The sequence below is a fragment of the Podarcis filfolensis genome (assembly GCF_964270895.1).
Source record: "Podarcis filfolensis genome assembly, chromosome: 14".
Classification (NCBI taxonomy): domain Eukaryota; kingdom Metazoa; phylum Chordata; class Lepidosauria; order Squamata; family Lacertidae; genus Podarcis; species Podarcis filfolensis.
In genome coordinates, this window is record NC_139616.1 from 35,658,183 (window position 1) to 35,680,440 (window position 22,258).

General features: G+C 41.7%; 1 protein-coding gene and 1 long non-coding RNA gene across 9 annotated transcripts in view; one reads left to right on the forward strand and one right to left on the reverse strand.

Moving 5' to 3' along the window:
- Positions 1 to 5,044: 5,044 nt before the first annotated feature.
- On the reverse strand, positions 5,045 to 8,564 carry LOC310749027. Its single transcript, XR_014541438.1, has 3 exons — positions 8,425 to 8,564; positions 6,698 to 6,832; positions 5,045 to 6,571 (listed from the first exon to the last, which is right to left on the reverse strand). It is a non-coding gene; the product is annotated as an uncharacterized lncRNA (long non-coding RNA).
- The window catches only part of LOC310748862 (ankyrin repeat and fibronectin type-III domain-containing protein 1-like), a 333,990-nt gene continuing 320,296 nt past the window's right edge, over positions 8,565 to 22,258 (forward strand). For 2 of the 8 annotated variants that reach the window (XM_083584874.1, XM_083584875.1), the window contains exons 1-2: positions 8,625 to 8,776; positions 22,035 to 22,182. The gene's annotated coding sequence lies outside the window, so the exon portion shown is untranslated. Of the gene's footprint in view, positions 8,777 to 9,106; positions 9,127 to 22,034; positions 22,183 to 22,258 lie in introns of those variants that run through there. The other 6 variants (XM_083584868.1, XM_083584876.1, XM_083584877.1 and 3 more) reach the window with 5 other exon arrangements.

Below are 22,258 nucleotides of genomic sequence, written 5' to 3' on the forward strand. Positions count from 1 at the left end.
AGAGAATGGCAATCATGGTTAGTAGCCATTGGCAACCTTTTCCTCCGTGAATTTGTCTAATGCTTTTTTTAAGCATTAATGGTTGCTGTCACTACTTCTTGTGGGAGCGAATGCCATAGTTTAACTATGTGCCGTGTACTTTATCTGCCTTACTCTTCCACTTCGTTGGAGTTTAGTGTTATGGGGGAGCATTTCTCTATCCAATTTCTCCATACCATGCCTACCCTAGCTGAAAGCAGCACCAGGGAAAGTGTTTAGCTAACTGGCCGAGGGTTTTGTTGTCAGTTTCATACCCTGAATACCTGATTGTGTATGCACATCAATTTTTAAAAGTTATGCTGTTATGGACCATTCATGTTGACCTATTTTTTTAATATATATTCCTATGCAGTTCAATATAATTCCAAATTATGTCTTAACAAAATATCAAAGCCATGTCTGGTCTACAAGGAAAGCTTGCTTGCTGGTTTTGTTTTATTGGTTTACTTAATCGTGTATATGCCACCCTTTAGATTTACAGCTTCAGGGACAGATGGCTTAATTAAAAACATAACAAAGTTGAACTATTAAAACAGCAGTAGTAAAACATATCAAAACAGTAAAACCAGCAGAGCTAGTAAAATGCTGTCAGTAGCATTAAAGCATGCTTAGGTGACCTTCTGGAAAACATGGGTAAATTAACAGGTCTTCAGGTATTGAAAAGATATCAAGGTTGATTTTAGGTGGGCCTCCATGAAGAGACCATTCAACAAAAGTTTTAATCCTTTTTTAGAACCAAAATACATGTATTTGGAATTAGAACCAATGCCCATTAATTTCAATGGGTCTATGCTATGTCCATACCCTGCAACATTTCCTCAATGGAAATTGGGACGTCCCATTCCATAATTATAATTATACTGTTTATACCCCACCCTTCTTACTGGGTTGCCCCAGCCACTCTGGGCGGCTTCCAACATTTATAAAAACACAACAAAACATTAAACATTAATAAAACTTCCCTACACAGGGCTGCCTTCAGACCGCTTGAGGGGTCGGATAACTCCATACCCTCCAACATTTCTCTGATGAAAACAGGGACATCCTAAGGAAAAGCGGGACATTCTGGGATCAAAATAGAAGCCGAGATGGCTTCTCTGAATCAGGGACTGTCCCTGGAAAATAGGGACAGTTGAAGGGTCTATAAAGTCTGACTGATTTGAGTTTAGGAACAAAAGAGCAGCACTCAAAGGCCCTATCTGCACTATACATTTAAAGTAGTATCAGACCACTTTAAACAGTAATGGCTTCCCCACCACAACGAAGCCTGGAAACTGTAGTCTGTTAAGGGGGCTGAGTGTTAGGGGGTCCTTCTTCCCCTCAGAAAGCTACAATTCCCAGTTGCCCGGGAAGAGTGATTGCTTGTTAAACCACTCTGTCCACTGTAGCTCTGTGAGCTCCCTTAACAAACTACACTTCCCAGTATTCTTTGAGAGAAGTGTTTAAAGGATTTAAACCACTGTTTAAAGTGATTTCACTTATTTCAACAGCACCAGGTAAGCTTGCTTAAAATAGCCATTTCATAACATTTTATACAATTATGAAACTGTTAGGTTGTTGTTTTTTATTAAGCTGACAGTGGAGGCAAAGCACAGTCATTGTGGCTAGTAGCCATTGATAGCCTTGTCGTCCATGAAATTGTCTAATCCTCTTCTAAAGCTAGCCAAGTTGGGGGCCATCAACCTCTTGGCAAAGGAAGATCAGCATGGCCCCATCCATCGACCAAAGAAGGAGCAACTGCAAGGAACTTGCTTCCCTTCTAGAAAGAAGAACACTCTGCTCCATTTGAGGACATCCCCACCCCTGAAAGGTGGAATATAAAGAAACAAGCAAGCAACCACAGATGGTATTAATGAGTCCACGAGTCAAGAATAGCACTACAATCCTTTCTACGGTGTGCAGTAGTAAGGCTTTTGGGCATTTTACTCAGTTTTGTCCCATTTGCATACAAATTAGAATAATAGAGAGTGTTGGAAGGAACCCCATGGGGGCTCCCCATCCAATTTGAATCCATACCAGACCCTGCTTGGCTTTGCAAATGTGCTAGCAGTTTTATTGCTGCACCACTAGGATTAATATAAACTATAACTTTTATTTTCATAATGTGAACATCATTAATGTGGCTTTGGTTTCAGCTGCTCCAGTGCAGCTGGTTATCTTTTTAAAAAACTAGCTGCGAAAGGTTGTTTCAGTAGCAAGCGCACAGATCTCAAGAAAAGGAGAGAAAACTAGAGTGCAAGCAATTTTCTTGCACTGTCCTTGGATGACTTTAATCTCTTATGCTTATGCTAATTACATAGTCGACAAATATGTGGATTAGTCATAAATGGCATCATATTTTGTGTATACAGTATACCATAGATTACTTTCTCAAGTACTGCATCAGACTATGTGATTTTCTTCATTAAAAAACAGAACAACTTTCAAGTCTGATACTTTAAAAGTACATATGTAGGCCAGATTTTTCTAATACCAAACATCTGGGAGGTTTTCGATAAGGATGTTTCAAAGAGAGATTAGGGTAATATAGCCCAATATTTCCTCCCAAAGTGGCACATCAGCTGTTTTGGATTTCTCTTTCACTTCTGTCTTCAAGCAGAAAGCCCTGGTTTAATTCCTGGCATCTCCAGTTAGGGCTGGGAGAGGCCCCTGGCTGAAACCATGGAGGCTGCTGCCAATCAGTGTAGACAGTGCTGAGCTAGGCGGACCAGTAATTTAAGGGTCTATATTCCAAAATACAGTTGTCCTTTACTAACAGTCCCACCCCATGTGTGCATTGTAGAAACCCAGCACAAGTCCTCCTGTAACCCATGTTTTGAGTCACCTTTGGGAATGACTCAGTTAACCTGGCCCATATTTTGAACCTGTCAACATTTATTACTGAGGCCAGATTGCTATCAGCAATGGAAACTCCCTTCACTCATTTGTGGCAGTGAACACCAAAGTCGTGACTAATTACTAATTTACTCGGGAAAATGCTGACTTGCCTTTAACATCAGTGAGACTGAAGCATTTTTTTTTCATTTGCTCTCCTGAATGTACGTCTCATGCTAAGTTTACAGAAGTGTTCATGGCACCCCATGGAGCCAGTGCCCGAAGGGTAAGAGAGATTTCTAGTTCCTCCTGTTTGATTCTGTTGCTCTTGGCCACAAGGTTTCTTTTGGATTCAGAGTGTGACTTGGAGTGTTTTAGCTTTCAGATTCACTGCATACAATTTGTTTACCCCATCAGTTTTGAAATTTCGTTGGATTCCTCTGCCCCCTTTTGATTTTTTAAAACATTTCCAAACACCCAGTTTTTATTCAGTATGATTATAAAGAGAATATTTGCATATTGCTGATGTATGTTGTGGATTTTTTTGCTCATATGTTTTCCTTTTCTTTTTGCCATACTGAGTGTGGTTCTTGTGCTGGTTGGGGACGATTCGTGGCACTCTTATAACCTGTGCCACTCCTACCAAGCCCTTCATAAAAAAGCTGCTCTCATTTCATTGCATAACCACCTACACAGGGAGTCATGGCAAGATTTATTAGGAAAACCATTAACTCTCATGTGCAACACTATGCCTCTCTCATCTCATATCCAAGCACAAGAAAACACGGCAGATTTCCTATTTGGAAATTATAAGCCTTCGGAGGAGTGCAGTCCTGTCAGCAGAGTCAAATAACACAGATGTCATCCGGAGAGTAAAGAAACTGATAATATTGTTACATGCCAACCCCATTCTCTGCCGAGTGGTAGCAAGATTTGTGTGTGTGTGTGTGTGGTGCTTACCCAGGGTTGTGTTTCCATCGTAAAACTGAGGCACAGCAGAGACTGTAGTGTCTTTAAGATATATGATTTTATTTACACATATATACCCTTGAGCCTTGATGGAAGTACAGTGGTACCTCGGGTTACATATGCTTCAGGTTACATGCACTTCAGGTTACAGACTCTGCTAACCCAGAAATAGTACCTCGGGTTAAGAACTTTTCTTCAGGATGAGAACAGAAATCGTGCTCCGGCGGTGCGGCAGCAGCGGGAGGCCCCATTAGCTTGGGTCCAGAGCAGAAGCCAGCCATGCTCCTGACTCTCTGGGTGCATCATCTCCCAGCCAGCCTGCAATGAGTGCTGCCTGTTCTTACTTCTCACTTTTTCAAAAACCTTCTGCAAAAGGATATTTTTTTCCTGTGGTGACATCACACCCCTGTAACCCTGACAACCTCCCCCTCCCAATTCTACTGTCTCTGTTCACAGAAGGACAGAATTTGCATTGTCAATCGCTCTTAATGGCCCGGTACTCTCATCCCTTTGTTCCTTAATGGCCCCTCTATTAGCCATCTCTTGAACAGGAAAACCCGGTATAGCCTGTATTTTTACACTGCACCTGGCATCTTCCTTTAATACTCCAAATACTAATTATACAATTTATACAAATACAAATTATAATATTTACTAAATTTAAGAATTTAGGGGGATCGGCCCCCTCCAACTCATAACAATTATTTACTGGCTAAGCTGAACAAAACGGGGTAACTTGAGGAGAAATAAAATACAGTCGTACCTTGGTTTTCGAACAGCTTAGTTCTCAAACATTTTGGCTCCCAAACGCTGCAAACCCAGAAGTGGCTGTTCCAGTTTGCAAACTATTTTTGGAAGCTGAAAATCCGATGGGGTTTCCGGGGCTTCCGATTGGCTGCAGGGAGCTTTCTGCACCTAATCAGAAGCCACGATTTGGTTTCCGAACATTTTGGAAGTCGAACGACGGAAGTCAGTCGTCTGAGGTCAGGAGAAAACTCATTCAGAACTACTTTTCCCCTCAGCTGTCAAATCTCAGTGGTCTTCCTCACTGACTACCAACTCCCATTTATTAGAACTGCCAACCATTCAGAGTCTCTCAGTTCCTTAAATCACACACTGAATGTTCTATGCCAGGGAGGTCCAGCCCACAAGGCCCTGGGCAACATTAAAAAAAAACCCTCTTAAAGCCTTAAAAATCAAAGTCTGATTATTGGTAACATGTAGTTAATTATTTACATAAATGTTTATTAGCAATATTGGTCTTGCTGTATACATACACGTTTGTTTACAGAAAAAAATACCACTTAAATATTAATATTAAATATATTGCAAACACTTTAATTTACAAAATGGGAGAATCGTATATTAAATATATGGACGTTGAATGCTAGTTTTTCTTTCATCCTACTGCTATTATGAGGATATCAGCATTCCCAACAGTATCAAGCCAGTGTGTTAATATTTGTCTTATTAGATACATGATACTTTCAATATTTGTAGAGCACTGAAAATGGGAGTATATATAAGGTAGTTTAATATTTAATATTTAAACTACCACCAACACCACTTTACCCATCTTTTGCAAATATTGTATATTCTCTTTTGCTGTTGAAACATAAAAAGTTAGCTGCTAAGAAGTCAGGAATAATAAAATGGGCATTTTTTATTTAGTTATATTCACTCCTGTATCATGGTCCTTATTGGGATATTATTTCTTATGCTGTTCTTAAGTATCATGGTTAACAGGGTAAGAATTCAGTCTGCAGCTTCAGTCTACCACCACAGGCCCATTGCATAGTAAGGTTACATTTAATGACATAAGTGGAATCTATGGTAACTCTGTGGGCTGCTTATGGTTGCATTAAGAACTGTATTCTTCATTGTACTCCCTCTTCAGTCCAAGTTTATTTTGTACCTTATTATTATTATGATTACTTTTGCTGAAGGGCTCTTCACATGCAAAGTTACACCCATTTAAAGAAAGGTATGTTTTTTCATCAATTAAGTCAAACTGGAACAACAGGACACGCAGAAACTCTTTGGGCTTGATCTTGCAAAGACTTATGATTTGCTAATGCATTATGCAAGAGATATGCAGTAGGATGAAGAGCGTGGTTAACAGATCAGGTGAAGCAAAGGTAACAAGCAGCCTCTGTACCTGGTCTGCTGAATTTTGCTCCTCCCCCTCAGGCTTGCATAAGAAGCAAAGTTAAGAGCTGCTGCAAGAGGATTGGATTAAAATTCAAAATGACCTAGACAATTACAAATTGATTACATATTAGAAGAGACTAAATGTAGTCTCTTAAAATATGAGAACAGTGACTCTGCAGTGCTGTTGCCCTAAAGGGGGGATAGGCAGGGGAGCAGACAAATCTGCTTGGGCTAATAGCTCAGAATAAATATATCCCAAAGTATGTTTCTCATGTATTCATAGGTCAATGCAATCCCATGGGAAAATACATAATAAACACATGTTATTGAATGTGCTACCAGTTAATTCAGATAGCTACTACCCACAATTTTTAATCAAGTATAATTCCATGGTTGCTTCTTAAGCCCATTTAGCTGGAAACAGATAAGTTCCATTGGCCTCAGACTAATGTCTGAATTGGATATGGAGAATCTGGTGACCACTGGATGATGCTAGACTCCACTGAATATGCTATCTGGAACTGATGGGACTTGGTCAGGGATGAAGGGAGCTGTAGTCCAGCAACATCTGGAGGGCCATGGGTTCCTCATTTCTGCTCTGCATAAACATGATTAGAATAAGAATGAAAAGGACCGACAAACACCAGTTACTTTATGATAGCAACTGCCAGTTACCTTATGGCAACTGCACATCATAAACTTGTATTTGTATCTTAATACGTACTTTACACAGAAGTAGCCATTCCAGATGTTATAGGACTCACAAGAAGCCAGCACAGCTAATGACCAGGATGACGGGAGCTAGAGTCCAGCAATATCTAAAGGGGTGTGTGCTGGATATCCCTTGCTTCATAGGCTCCTTTGGGAGAAAGGTTGGGATATAAATTAAAATAGTAACAATGAATTTAGCTGAATTAGTCCACTGTTCAGATTTTGGGCACTCACCTCATTTTAACCAAAGGCCACCTCTTTCCAAATGGAGTGCCTTTCATCAGCTGAGACAAGAACTTCACTTGAGGTCTCACCAATGGTAGCCTGGCCACAGCTATCCATCAAGGACTGACTACTGTAATATGCGAGGCTGTGTTTGATGGGCATTCAGGAATTACAGTTACTTTAAACACAGCTGTCAGGATACTGATTGGGGCTGGTTGATGGAAATTTATCTCACTAGTGTTGAAAGAACTTCATTAGCTTCCAGGATGTTTCTGTGGTGCTGGTGCTTACACTTAAAACCTCTATGACTTAGGATCCAGGTGCTTGAAGGAAGGCTTTTGTATCAACAACAATATTTGTATGCCACCCATCTGAATGGGTTACCCCAGCCACTACTGAGTTCCTCCAGGTGCTGGTAACATCCAAAATAGATAGGTGCTGAAAATCTGAGCAATGGGGGTAATGATGGGGGAAATGCTCTCTAGCGTGTAGAATTCATTTAGGAAAAGTCTGGGTCCTGCTTGCAGGCTTCTCATCTGGTCAGCCACTGTAAGAACAGGATACTGGACTAGATGGGCCATTGGCCTGATCCCACAAGAACTTTTTATGTTCTCGTACAGAGTGGAGGATGGCTAATCTTATGTGCTTTTATTAGCATTTCAGACTGTTAATAGTTTGTACCTGTTGTCTCTGCTGCTTTTTATTTGCTGCTGCTTTAAGTGGTTTTTTTTTATTCTTACTACAGCGGTACCTCGGGTTACAGATGCTTCAGGTTACAGACGCTTCAGGTTACAGACTCCGCTAACCCAGAAATAGTACCTCGGGTTAAGAACTTCGCTTCAGGATGAGAACAGAAATTGCGCAGCAGCAGTGGGAGCTAAAGTGGTACCTCAGGTTAAGAACAGTTTCAGGTTAAGAACGGACCTCCAGAACGAATTAAGTTCTTAACCCGAGGTACCACTGTATTCATATGAGCTGTGCTGAAGCTGCTGGAGGCAAAAGCCTGCCAAGATACATACGGTATAAAGCAAATAAGTGCAGGCGACCTTCTTGTGTTGCACCACTTCAGACTGCAGTTGTCATTTCACCGGTCAGCAGTACCCATAGCCATTTCCTGGTTGTCATGAGGGGTCTACGTGCAAGAGCTTTTCAGCCACATCCTTCCTGCATGCGCACTTCGCAGTGCAGTATTTAATATGCCCAAGAGCATCCCTTTGAATCTTGCCTTCCCGCCTTGGCCCTGTTGTTATTGCAATCCTATTTCTGCCTTCCCAGAAGTCAGGGCTCCACGGAGTTCAGGGGGAGCTTACACCCAACCGCAGAAAAGGCAGCTTTTAAGACTGCAGCCCCGCGTTATTAATAACAATTAAGCACAGCTGCTCCGCTGTTCCCCCACCCCGCGCCATATACACAGCCACAGTTTTTGCGCTCCCCCCCTAAAAGGGAGTTCAGCTGAGCTTTCTCCTATGCGTAGAACGGCAGCCTCAAATCCCATTCAGCTCCGCGCATGCTTACTTGGAAGCCCACCTCGCGCTCACTCGCGGGGTGCTTCTGCTTCTTCCAAATTAGGACGGCAGCCGCGGCAGCGGCAGCTTTTCCTCAGAAGAGTTTCCCGCCCAAACCGCCCCCTGCCTCGCGCTGGGCGGGCCTGAGGGCGGGCCGAGGAGCGAGGGGGGCCGGGCCGCGCGCGCCTCTTTCCCTTCCCCTCGTTTTCTCCTCATGCCCGCAAAGCTGTTGTTGCCGCCGCCGCCAACACGGCTGGAGCGGGCGGGATGGAGAAAGGAGGCGGTGGGTGTCGCCCCCCGTGAATTCTTCCTCAGTCGGTAGGAGCAGCAGCAGGAGGAGGAGGAGTCTGTGGTGCCCACGGGTATGTTGCCGTCCCTTCAGTCTGCACGTCCCCAACCCGCCTGAGGGAAAGCGAGAATAGGCTTTGCCGCTTCCATGAACGCTCATCCCGGCGGGAGGGATGGTGCTACTGTCCCCTCCGCCTTTTTTGCCTTTTAAAATCGGTTCTAAATTCAGCTTTCCTGAAACTTCTCTCCGCCCCCGCCCCCCCGGCTGGCCGGGGATTATTTTACCAAGGGTATAATATGAGATCCGTATCATCAGCCGCGAGGGAAAAGCGCTCTGTACATGGTCAGAGGCGTCCTTGGTCTCTCGCTCAAGGCAGAATATACTAATTCCTCTTGGTTGAAAGCAGAAGGTATGAGCTTGGAGGTAGGGATGCCAAGGCTGAAGTTTGCGTTTTTCGTGATTCAAGAGGAGGTCCCTGGTTCCTTTGTGGTGGAAAGCGTTCTGGGCATGTTCAGAGGCACTGTCGTCTTCCAGTACTTTTTGTGCGTTTCGGCAGACCTGTTAACGCAAAATAAATTATGGGGCAGAGCCTTGGGGTGGGGAAGCTTTTAAAGCCCAAGGCTTTGGGGGGGGGGCAAATGCCAGTGGTGGGCAAGCCTTGAGGGAAATGTGAGCTGAGCAAAGAATGTGAATTTTTACCTCGGTACAACAGGCCAGCTTGCTACACATGCTTGTACACTTCTGTTTATCCTCCATCCATGGAAGCAAGAGGCGTTATCAGAGTTCAAGAGCCGGTGCAGTTAGAGTGTTGGACTGGGGAGACCAGGGTTCAGATCTCCACACAGCCATGAAGCTCACTGGGTGACCCTGGGACAGTCACCGACTCTCAGCCCTAACCTACCTTGCAAGGTTGTGGTTAGGATAAAATAGGGAGGAGAACTGTGTGTGTAACCTTGAGCTCCTTGGAGGAAAGTTGGAACAGAAATGTAAAAGTAAGTAAATAAAATGCTCCAGCCAGGCCAAAAGAAAAAGAAAAAGGTGGAAAGCAGGGCCAGAGGAAGAGCCTTGGAGGGCCACACTCTGCCTGTGGGCCTGAAAGTCTCCGCCCCTCATTTAAGTTTTGTCAGTAGGTGAGTTAAAAGCAGAGTGTATTAATGGTGTAGCAGCCGAATTCATTGAGGTGGCAGTGTGAGGGCAATATGTTCAAGGCTTGGAACCTGGTGACTATGGCCTAAGTGGCACAATCCTGCTTTTCTGAGCCTATATGTGGAGGAGAGAGATGGAGAATCACAAAGTCATTATTTCCCAGCCCACATTTGACTATTAGCATCTTTGGCAGGGTGCCCAGCAGGGCATCATATCTCATGGAGTCTCCACTAGATGTGCACTTGATGTACCGGTATTTTGCTTGCCAGATCACCCCCGTCCCCAACCCTTTAGCCAGATTTCTGTTAGGTCCCTGGGGCATTAACAGCAGTCAAACATGTTGGACTTCCATGGTGTCTGTTCCACTCTCTTCTTTCACCCTGCTTGCTGTTTTCCCAAAGCCATGCCATGCCCCTCTGTGCTTCTAGTCATTGCCCAGCTGTTGAAATCTAACAAAGGCTTAAAAAAACTTTTCATTTTTTCCCCTCCCACAGAAGATATCTGTCCTCCTCACCCAGCATTTGGGGGGGGGAGTGGGGGGAGGAGGAGAGATCTTACCAATTGGAAATCATGTAGCTGCAAGGCTAAAATCCAGGACTCTGAAAAAGCAAGTACTGTACTATTATAGATGCCCCATATTGTTTATTTTAATAGCTTGTGTCTCATTCCAAAGCATTCCAGTTGATGTAGATTTCACAGCTCAGGAGTGTACCTTATTTTTTGTTTTATTTTTTGCAGTTTTGATCCTTGGGCATTTTTTAAGTGGTTGAAGATATTAAGCCAATTTTCTTCTCTTTCCCAGCAAGCCTGGTTACCCCCTCTGCCTGCTTCATGCTGCTTGCGTGTGCCTTGGCTCTTGCTATTTGGCACTAAGTACATGCATTTCCTTTCTGTGTAAATTCTTTTACTTTCATCGTGTGTGCGATTTGGTTTACTTTGCAGAAGCTTTGGAGAGAAGCAGAGAAATACTTGTTTTGATCCCTTGGAAACCTCTCTCCTTCCGCAGCCATAGCATTTTACATGTTTTTTTTTTTTTAAGCAAATATGTATTTTTAGTTTGGTGGGCTGTTGATAGCCACTTCTTTTATCTCATTTCTCTCCACACCAATGTACGCCCCCAAACCCTGAAAGTGCGAAGTTTTTCTCCCTCTCCCCTCTCCATTTCCCCAGCAATTAGGTCTGTGTTGTTGGAATGCTCCTTTGGGCTCCTGTAAGAAGGCAGGCTTCCTGCTTTCTTGTCCAAATATTCAGTGGGGAACATCTCGTCCGGAGCTCATGGAACAAGTGAGCAAAGCTTGCTGGTTTAATAAGGAACAGGGAAAAAGAGAAAGAGATGACCAGAATTATATGAACCTTTTAAAAAATCAGAACAGAAATTGAGTACATGCACGTACTTGGAAGCAAGAGCTAGAAAGGGCTAGAAGAGCAGGCATCTCCAAACACCCCTATTGTACCTAAAATGGAATGTAGATTCCCTGGTTCTGCACCCAGAAGCTGATTTCAGCAGGTACTGTGCCTCTGATCACTTTGATGTTCTTGTGCCTCTTCAATAGTTATGTGTTGTTTTTTCAGATATTTGCTGGTTTTCAAAGAGAGATTTTCCTGTTATGTTTGAAGTAGCTAATTGGGTAACAAAACACTGATGAAACAGGATGACTTAATGCTCTTGTAATGCTTTTTTTGCTGCTCTGCTTCTTCTGTACTAACAGAATCTGCTTATTTGAACAGTCAAGAGCCATAGTGTGTTATGTATATGAATTGACATATACTGTCCTGGGAATTTCATTCCTTAGATAGCATCATTATTTTAAGTTCCCATTAAGGAAGGTTTAATTATCCATTTATAAAATAGGCTTTGCACTGAAATTATTTAGCTTGAATAGAAACAGGTTCACTAGTAATCACAGTATATATTTTAGACTAATAGATTCTTTTTTAATCCATGAGGTGATTCTTCTCACCTTTTTTTTTTTAAATCTCTCTTGAAAATATTAGGCCTTCTAAAGAGAAGCTTCAGTAATAAATGTTTGTATTTAACAGCTTATTCCTGATTATGCACACTTTTCACTCGAGTGGAATGGACCATTTTGGATGTGTCTTCTCCAGGCTGAAGTGACATCCTGCCTGAATTTGTCAGTGTGCTCTCATATTTTAGGCATGTGTAGCTCTTCACACCTTTCAAGTGTTGTTGGTCTACAACACCCATTATCCCTGACTATTGGTTATGCTGGTTGGGGCTGATGGGAGTTGGAGTCCTACAACATCTGGAGAGCCTCAGGTTTCTCACTTTTGGTTTAGCGTGACATGCAAACATACCCACTGTCTTTGGGTTACTGAGCAGCCCTATGGTATCCAGCAGCATAATTATTTGTGCCATCAAAGTTAAAACATGTTTTGGTACTTTGCAGTCAGGTAGAGTTGCCTTATCAGGGATGCGGGTTGCGCTGTGGGTTAAACCATAGAGCCTAGGACTTGCCGATCAAAAGGTTGGCGGTTCGAATCCTCATGACGGGGTGAGCTCCTGTTGCTCGGTCCCTGCTCCTGCCAACCTAGCAGTTCGAAAGCACGTCAAAGTGCAATTAGATAAATAGGTACAGCTCTGGTGGGAAGGTAAGTGGTGTTTCTGTGCACTGCTCTGGTTCGCCAGGCTTAGTCATGCTGGCCACATGACCCGGAAGCTGTACGCCGGCTCCCTCGGCCAATAAAGCGAGATGAGCACCGCAACCCCAGAGTCGTCCACGACTGGACCTAATGGTCAGGGGCCCCTTTACCTTTACCTTAGAGTTGCCTCTGTGCCTTTCTAATTAGAAAACACCCATTTACTATTAACAGTGGTTGACACATATTTTGCCTCTATGACTTGTAGGCCAAAATGGCTACATCAGGGGTAACCATCATGGTGTCCTTCAGATGTTGTTGGGCTAAACAACTCCCATTAGCCCTGGCCAGCAGGTACAGTGGTCAAGTATGATGGAAACTATATCCCCACATCTTCTGGAGTACACCACAGTGGCTAACCTTGGCATATAGGTTGGCTTGCAAGGCTGTGCATCTCAAACAGCTTCTTGAAAGATGAGCTCCTTTTGTAACAGGACTGTGTTCCATGACAGTGGGAACAGGGATCAGCCCATGATGTAGGGGCCTAGGGTTAAGTTCAGTAATGTTGTTAGAGTACTAAGTTTGTGGTGCGAAACATCCAAAGCTGCAGTTCCAGACAAACATACCTGGAAGCTAGCCCCACTGATGTCAATGGCACTTTCTTCTGAGTACATAGGATTACACTATTAATCTAGGATTGTATTTCCCCCCCATCTACCTGGGAAAATACTGATGTTAAGTGCTTACTAGAGGTATGCATGCAGTCAACTGTCAAGCTGGCTATTTCAAAATGAAGTGCAGTTTCTCAACTCTGCAGCCAGCTGCATAGCTAGCCGCTCGGGTGCCAGGGCAGGGTGCGCCACGGAGCCTACAATGAGTCTGTGCCGCATCCCCCTCAGCTGTAGGGTGGCTGAGGGGGAGGCATCGGGCAGACACAAGCTCCATGTTGCCATTTTGGGCAGCGCAGAGCCGGCAGGTGCCCGAGCCACTGCGTCACTCCCAGGAGAGATGTGACTCGGGCGTGCTGCGGGCCCTACAGTAAGTGCCACCCTCTGATGTGTGGCGACCAGTGTACCCTGCCCCCTAGCTATGCCTCTATTTGCAGCTCCAGGTCAAATGCAGTTCTCCTTTCTGTCTTCTCAGGACACTTCAGAGGACTGAAGAAGAGGCCAGATGGAGGAGTTAATCTCCCAAACCCTACTGGTTCCCACTAGCTTGCTGCCTTCTTATCTCCTGTTTTCATAGACCCAGTTTCTATTCCATTCCTAGACCCTTCTGTATCTCTTCTGAATCAGAGTACCTCAGATGAATGAACCATAGCTGAGTAAGAGAGCACATGCTTTGCTTGCAGAAGGCCTTAGCTTCAACCCTGGCATCTCCTGCCTGAAACCCTGGAGAGATGCTTTCAGTCATCATAAAGCTAAATAAACCCTGGAGAGATGCTTTCATGCATCATAAAGCTAAATAAACCAATGGTCTGACCTGGTGTGAAGCAGCTTCCTACATTCCTAATGGTATCCACAGATGCTTCTACTCTTTACCACTCTGAAATTAGGGCACCTCATTCAATCACACCAAAAAACTCATCACTTTTACAATGTAGTTTACATAGAATTTCATTGTGTCTCAAAAAATCCGGTTGAATCTTGTCAAGTACTTCTCACCTCTCACCTTTGTATCTGTCAATTCACCTGCTGCTTTGAGACCAATTAAAGCTGTCACTTCAGGTGATATACATGTAATGGTTTGGGGGAAATAATAGTTTGACTTGAAATTGACTTTATAAGGCTGGGCCATATAATCTGTGCCCCCCCCAATAGTTTCAGGCTGCAACTGCCATGATCCTTGACCATAGATCATGTTGGCTGGGGCTGATGGGAGTTTCAACAACAGTTGGAGGGTCACAGGTTCCCTCATTTCTCTTAAAATATTACACCATAGTAGTCCTTAATGTGAAAATACTGAGAGAGGGTTAATTTTTGTTTTTAATGACTTTCTCAGCATTTATGCAATTTCTGGGTGAAGAGATAAGAACGTAAACATTATTAAGAACTAGTGTGGTTAAGTGATTAGACTTACTGGTCCAGGGTTCAAATCACCACTCAACCGTGAAGCTCACTGGGTGACCTTGGGCCAGTCACTGCCTCTCAGTCTAATCAACATTGCAGGTTGTTGGGATTAAACTGAGAAAGGGAGTAAGTAATTTTTTTAAAAAAAAAACAATTTGATACATACACATGGCTGATAAATGTACTGCACCTACTTATTAAAAGGGAATCTGTGTAAAATATACTGGGGTTGTATTCCACTAACATATGGAGAATAGATCCATTGAAAGTAAGTTAGTTTGCCATTTCAATGGGTTTTCTGTGGGTAAAAGTTAGTGTAATATAGTACAGTACAACTTTTAGTACATAAAATCTGGCCATAGCATCTAAATAAGGCTTCTGCTGCAAGGCTTGTGTCAAGAGTGTTCTTGAAAAGTTTTATATAATTCTGCCTAGCTAGAGTTACTATGATATGACACTTTTCATTGCTTCTGCAAAGAGCAAAGAAAACATGGCCTTTCTCTTAGTCATCAAATGTCAGCTAGACATTTGCCAGAATCAGGAAACCTGAATTCTAGATGCCTCTGGCCACTAGAAAGATATTTTTTTGTTCGTTATAGATAATATGCCAGGATAATTTTTTCAGGGATGAGAAATTTAGATGAGGATTATTAGTTTGTGGTAGTAAATGAAACTTGTATGGAAGAACAAATGATGTAGCTCCCAGTTAAGGTACCAATGGATTTTTCTGAATCAATTTCAGTTGTGCTGCAGGGCTGGTTGTGGGATAAAAGCTGCCTTGGCTGCCCTGTGGGGTGATCTTGCTGGGAATGAATGATGGGGAGGGTACAATATTTTGGAATGTTTTTACCTGGTGTTTGTAATTATATTGATGTGTTTGCTGCCCTGGGCTTCTTTGGGAAGCAGGGTAGGATATAAATTGGGGGGGGAGGGAAAATATTAACAATAACAATAGTATTGATTATCTTGGATCTCTGGGTAGCTTTCAATAGCATTGCACACGGAATTATCAGTAGACTAGTTGAGCTGGATGTTCAAGGTGCCGTTGGTGGTGATTCTGCTACTACTTGGATAACTGATTCCAGAAGTTGGTGCTGGGGACCATTTCTTGACTTCTTGGCAGTTAGGCTTTGGGATGCCCTACGATTCTCTACTCTTCTAACTGTGTAACAATTGCATAAAACAGTTGGAAGAGTTCATCCCGAGATTTGGTTTGAGGCACCACCACTGAGAGCCAGTTTTATATCTTTTTCCACATCAAATTTAGGTGAGGTTCTAGGTCTCCTGAACTGCAGAGTGTGTGCAGTAACAGTTAGGATGAGGGCTTATAAGGTGAAACTTGGTTTACCCCTGGTGGATGGTTCATCCACCCAAGTGAGTGATGTTAACCTTTTCTGGAAAGGATTGCTTACTGATCCAGCATTATCACTTGAGACCCAAGTGGCCTCTGTCACTCTACGCACCTTTTATTTCCCGTGGCTAATATACCAGCTATGACCCTTTCTGGATGTAGATGGCATGGCCACAGTTACCTCTCATTCAAATTAAACAGTCTATTTTATATGGGAATGTCTTTGAAAATGGCATCAAAAAATAAGGCTGGGAGATATTTAACTGGGTCTGGTTGATTTGGTGTATTGTATCAATGCTTTATCAGTTGCACTGGCTCCCAGTCTATTTCTGAGCCCAATTCAAAGGGCTGTTTTTGACCTTTAAAGCCCTTATTGGCTTAGGATGAGGGTAACTGAAAGATAATCCTCTCATATATTTCTACTCAGACTTTGAGATATTATTAAGAGCTCCTGTTCCAGGTGCCTCCACCAAATTATATGAGTCAGGTAGCTTTTTGTTGTGGAACACCTGCATAGAGAGGCTTGACTGCTGATTCCTTTATGGTCATTTTGGCACCTGATGATGATGATTTCAGGCCTTTAAAAACCTGCAGTATTCACTTTTAAATCCACTGCCTATCTGTTCTGTATTTTTAGTTATGCTGTGAAACTGGATTGCTGACTGTTTTATGCTGAAATTTGTTTTCTGTATTTTATTATTTTATGAGCCCCCTGATGACCTTTGTTGTTGTGTTGCCTGTATAACTTCCACAGATAAAATGTACTATGTGAAAGATAATTAGATCAGGGGGTTTCAAACTTCCTTAAGGGAACCCGTAAACATTTCTCATAAAATCCCTGCACATTTTACATTTTTTTAAAAAACTAGTACAGTATGGTGTATTGGTTAGAGTGTCTGACTAGGATTTTGGATAACATAGTTCAAATCCTCAGCCATCAAGTTGACTGGGTAAGTTTGGGCCAGCTTCTGCCTCACAGCCTAGCCTGCTTCCTCTGCTGAATTCTGCGCACCAAGGTGCTACCAGGCTGTTGTCTGACCAGCTTGCTAGCTTGCTGACCTTGGAATGTTGTAGAATGTAGAGGATTACTGTACTTTAAATAGGGTACTGACCAGACCTGTTGGACCTCCTCACTACCTGTTTGCAATGAGAGTATGTCAGAGAATTGTGCTTTTGTTCACTTGCAACTACATTATATGTTGGAGGAGAAGATGCGTTGTTGCAGACAAGTTGTCATTCAAGGAAGTTGCCATTATTTGACCTCTGATAAGCTTCCAAGGAACTCTGGGTTACAGTTTTTTTTTTTTAAAGAAATATTTATTGAAGTTTTACAAAAACATAAATACAAGAACACATAATAAAAGAAAAAAGAAAAATAAAGATACAACATACAAAAGCAAAGAAAAAATAAGAAAAATTAAAAACAATTCCATTTTTCATAACTTAAAACTCATTTGCTTGTTTCTTTGACCTCCTCACACCTCCCCTTCTTGTATTCCCATTTAAATAATCAAATCAGCAAATCCTTACCCTCTTTCATTTATCTTAACTCTATATCTTAACATTTTATAACTCTATATTTTCATCCATTATCAATTCATTTTTGCATATTCTTATTAACTTTGTTGCTAGTACCACTTCTTTCCAATCCAACATCATTTTAACATTCACTAATTTTACAATGTTTCTGCAGATAATCTTTAAATTTCTTCCAATCTTCTTCCACCAACTCTTCTCCCAGGTCTCGGATTCTGCCAGTCATTTCCGCTAATTCCATAAAGTCCATCACTTTCATCTGCCACTCTTCCAGGGTGGGTAGATCTTGTGTCTTCCAATACTTTGCAATAAGTATTCTTGCTGTTGTTGCATACATAAAGAACGTTCTATCCTTCTTTGGCACCAATTGGCCGACTATGCCCAGGAGAAAGGCCTCTGGCTTCTTCAGAAAGGTATATTTAAATACCTTTTTCATTTCATTATAGATCATCTCCCAGAAAGCCTTAATCTTTGGGCACGTCCACCAAAGGTGAAAGAATGTACCTTCATTCTCTTTACATTTCCAACATTTATTATCGGGCAGATGATATATTTTTGCAAGCTTGACTGGTGTCATGTACCACCTATATATCATTTTCATAATATTCTCTCTCAAGGCATTACATGCCGTAAGTTTCATACCGGTGGTCCACAACTGTTCCCAGTCAGCAAACATAATGTTATGACCAATGTCTTGTGCCCATTTAATCATAGCAGATTTAACCGTCTGGGTTACAGTTTTGTAAGCCGTTGGCTTAGAATGGTTATGAAGTCAATCATCATTTTTTCACACTCAGCAATGCTTTGTCATTGCCAGTTTTTGCTGTATTTCAATGACATTATTTGAACTCAAGGGTATTAAGGCAGTTAGTGGAGGTAGAAAATTGCTGCCCCACCCCCATTAGTAAAACATTTTTTTGGGGGGGAGTATTGTTGCTTGTAGTGTGTACATTAATCCCACATTTACCTCTGGTAAACAGCTTTTGCAAGTTATTTTTATTACTTCTAGAACCTATGAGACTAGAGTTGACATTAGGACAAAATTAATTTGTCTGTACAAAAGGGTGCAATTTGTGTCTCTGCTTTTTTAAAAAATGAGTGTCTACTCTAGCTCCTTTTACTTAGAGATCTGGCATACTGTTCAAAGCATTTTTTAGTTTAAAAACTTGAATATAATATCTTCCATTGATTTATATAACTCGAAACCAAAATTTCTAAAACAGCTTCGCAAATGCAGTAGATATTGCCCATTCTAGTTCTACAGTGATTTCCAAAAGGCAGATTATAAGAGGCTTTATCAGTGGGTTGCTAGACTGGCAGTAGTGAGAGTAGAAAACAATGCAGCACAGGGGGGTTAATGCACAACTGATATCTGTATCAGGGATAGTCAAAATATGGATTTTCAATAAGGACAGAAAGTGGTGGGAGTGGGGAAACTAGGAATCAAGTATGTTACTGAAAAATTGTGAAAACAAAATTGCAGGGTTTTTAGGGGAGGAAATATTCCTAATGGGTTTGCAAGCATCATTAGAGATGACTATTTTTAACTTATGGGCCCTCAACCAAATTGCCTCTAATTGGAAACTGAGATGTGAATAAAAATAGATGTGCACCTTAACATCTTGATGACTCTTGGCATGCAAGTGGAGCTTCTAAAATATTATAGGCACAATGAGGTATGTATTACCTCATTGTGAGATGCCCACCAAATAAACTTGGTTGTGTCTTCCTGGTTCTTTGAAATGTTATGTTGATAGACATATGTCCATTATTTTTTGATTGCTTGTTTAAAATTGTATTGCAAGCAGCTGCATACCTAGACACTGTGGCAGGTAAGATTGTGTCTTTCATGCAATAAACCAGAATAGCTTTTAAAATGAGTTACTGTTTTATCTTGTTTAAGCTATTGTTGTCTCTCATATATTAATATAGCAGCAGATGAGATCACTATGCAATGACGGGCCAAATATAAAATGGGTCAGTAAATATGTAAGTGGGCTAGTACATTTTTATGAATCTGGATTCAATACCTTTTGATGATTTTGTAAGCCTCATTTAAAGTACAATTTTAGGCTGCACCCATATGCATATCTGTCTGGTAGTAAATTCCACCTAAGTTGGTGGGATTTGAAACCCAATTCTATGCATAATTAATTATGCCTAAGGTCATTAATTTATTTTATTTAGCAATTAATCAGTTTATTTTATTTATATATCCAACTTGATTTACAAGGCAGCTTACAAATCAGTCCTTTGCATGTCTACACAGAAGTAAGTCCACTTGTGTTTAGTTGCATTTACTCCCTATGAAGCATGCTTAGGAATGGTGCGTAAGGCTCAGATCCTATGCATGCTTAGGAGTAAGCCCCATTTAATATGGTGGGATCTCTTTCTGAATTAACATGCTTAGGATTGCACTGGAGATGATGATACAGCTTTTAGCTCATATGGAAATAAAAATGAACTGAAACAGAATTACAAGATGCAGTTAATAAAATGAGCAGTAGCAAAACCCATACTGTACTGTACTGTCAGAAAGTAGGCCAACAAAAATGGAAGGAATTGTTATAGCAACAATGATAGCAAAAATCCACAATAAAAATGAAAAACAATAGTCGAAACAATGAAACATGACATTTGATAAGCAGAAACTAAAGACAGAGAATAACAGCTCAATTCAACAGGAGTGAAATTGGCAAAAACTAGTCCCACAGATGTTGAGCAGGTTGTATAGGCTCTGAAAACCCCCCTGCTTTAACCTCCAGGGAGGTTCACAGCCTTGATGGTACTGCTGAAAAGGTTGTGCCCTGTGTTAACCACCCACTGCATCCCAAATGGTGGTGCAACTTGAAGCAGCAACTCTTGAAAGATCAATATGGATGGACTTATGAAATAGGAGGCAGTCAATAGCCTTAGGTGTGCCAACTTTGCATAGGGTCTCTGTGTTACTTGCAATTAGGTATGCATGCTATCGGACTGTCATGGTAGTATTTTAATGAACATAGTGCCTTGAGTCGTATACAACACTTGTCCGAGGTAAGCTTTAGTAGGACGTATTTCTAGTAAAGATTGCTTTGCGTAGCTCCACAGTCAGAACATGACTGTAGTTTGCTGAAGTCATTTTGAGCAAAGAGGCCTTTAGAGCTTGGTGGCATTGGTTCTGTACTGTATCAACTTGCTTCTATCATTGATGGTACTTTGTGTACTTTCCCTTCTAATCCTTGAAGTTATATATGTAAGAGGACTAAATGGTGGCCTTTAAGTAACTAGCTACGCTACAGAAAGCATGAAATGTACTGAAAGTTCATCTTCATATAAGCTGCTGTCTTATGTACAGAGTTCATATCTTCAGAAATATGTCATTCAGCAGGACTAAATTCATGCTCCTCTTAGAGCTGTAATAATTGTTTTTATGAGCCAGTTGCAATGATAATTTCAGAGCTTGGGTGTTGTGCAGTAATTATCAGCATATGGTTTTCTTGGGACAGGGAATTGCAAGGTAGTGACTCTGTGGAGAGTTTGAAGGGAGGTGGTAAGGAATTAATTTCTCAAGTAGCAGGGTTTAATTTGAGCCATGGCCTACCTCTGGAAGAAGAAGTGATGATAAAGAATTTGCAGAGGGCATTTCTCCACAGTCAGCACACCGGGTGGCTTTCAAGCAGAGGGAGCCCTGGAACATACTTCAGAAATCAAGCAGCGTTTTAATAGCTGCGGTAGCCTGATAATGAAAATTGAGGAGGGGACATATTTCTGTGAGATCCAGAGACATGTCATTTGTACTAGGAACTGTGCTTAATTTATGCTTTCTGACAAAATAAAATAAAGGTTGCATGGACACCCTGAGCTAAACAATCTCACACTTTTACAAGCACCCAAGTTAAGCCTTCTAATAACTTCAAGTCTTTTTGCGTGCCCACAAAAAGCCTGCATTCTCCTCTTGTGCCTTCTTCCTTTGTTAGCTAGCATCCCAACAACCTACCTGTGGTGCCAGGGAAGACAGTTGAAGTGGGTGGTAGGATACTCCAGCTCCATTGTGGAACATCACTTCCTGCTAGGGAGGGCACTGGGACTTCAACTTTCAGAATCCCTAATGGGAAAATGACTATTTTATTCCCACAAGGGACAAGGTCATTGGACACTCTGGCATTTCTAGTAGAAATTTATGTGAATAATGCTTTTTCATTAGAGTTGATAAGACTGATGATCCTAGTCCTTCCTGTGGTGGAAATAGTTGACCCAGCAGAGAGGATTAGACAAATTAATAGACTCATAGAGCTGGAAAGCACCACAAGGGTAATCTAGTCCAACTCCCTGCAATGTAGGAATCTGTTGCCCAATGTGTGATAGCCAAGAGTTGAGAATTCACTATTCTATTCTACACTTAGGGTTGAATTCACTGAGTGACCTTTGCCACTTCATGTCTCACTCCAATTCTCAGTTTGCAAATAATACCTTTTGGTCTTATTGTAAGGCTTAGCAGTACTACATGTGCGAAGCCCTTTGAACACTGCAAGTGTGATGTAAATACTAAGAATTATTACTACTCTCTCTTGAAGCTAAGTAAAAGGTCAGTGATTTAGGAGCATTGTAATGAGAGTTGCTGTATAAAACATGTTCTTCTTTATCTGTAGATTACATCTGGCTGCATCTCCAAGTGGCCTCTAATGCTATCTTCATAGAATGATGTTCTTGCTGTTACAGAAGAATGATTTTATTTGGTAGAGCCTCACAAGTGGTCCCAGAAAGAGCTGTCCAATATTTGACGTTTTCTCACTAATGGTAAGTTTCTCCAAAAGTGGTTTACTACATTACTTTATTTATATAACTAAAAACAACCCCAGGAAGTCCCCCCCCC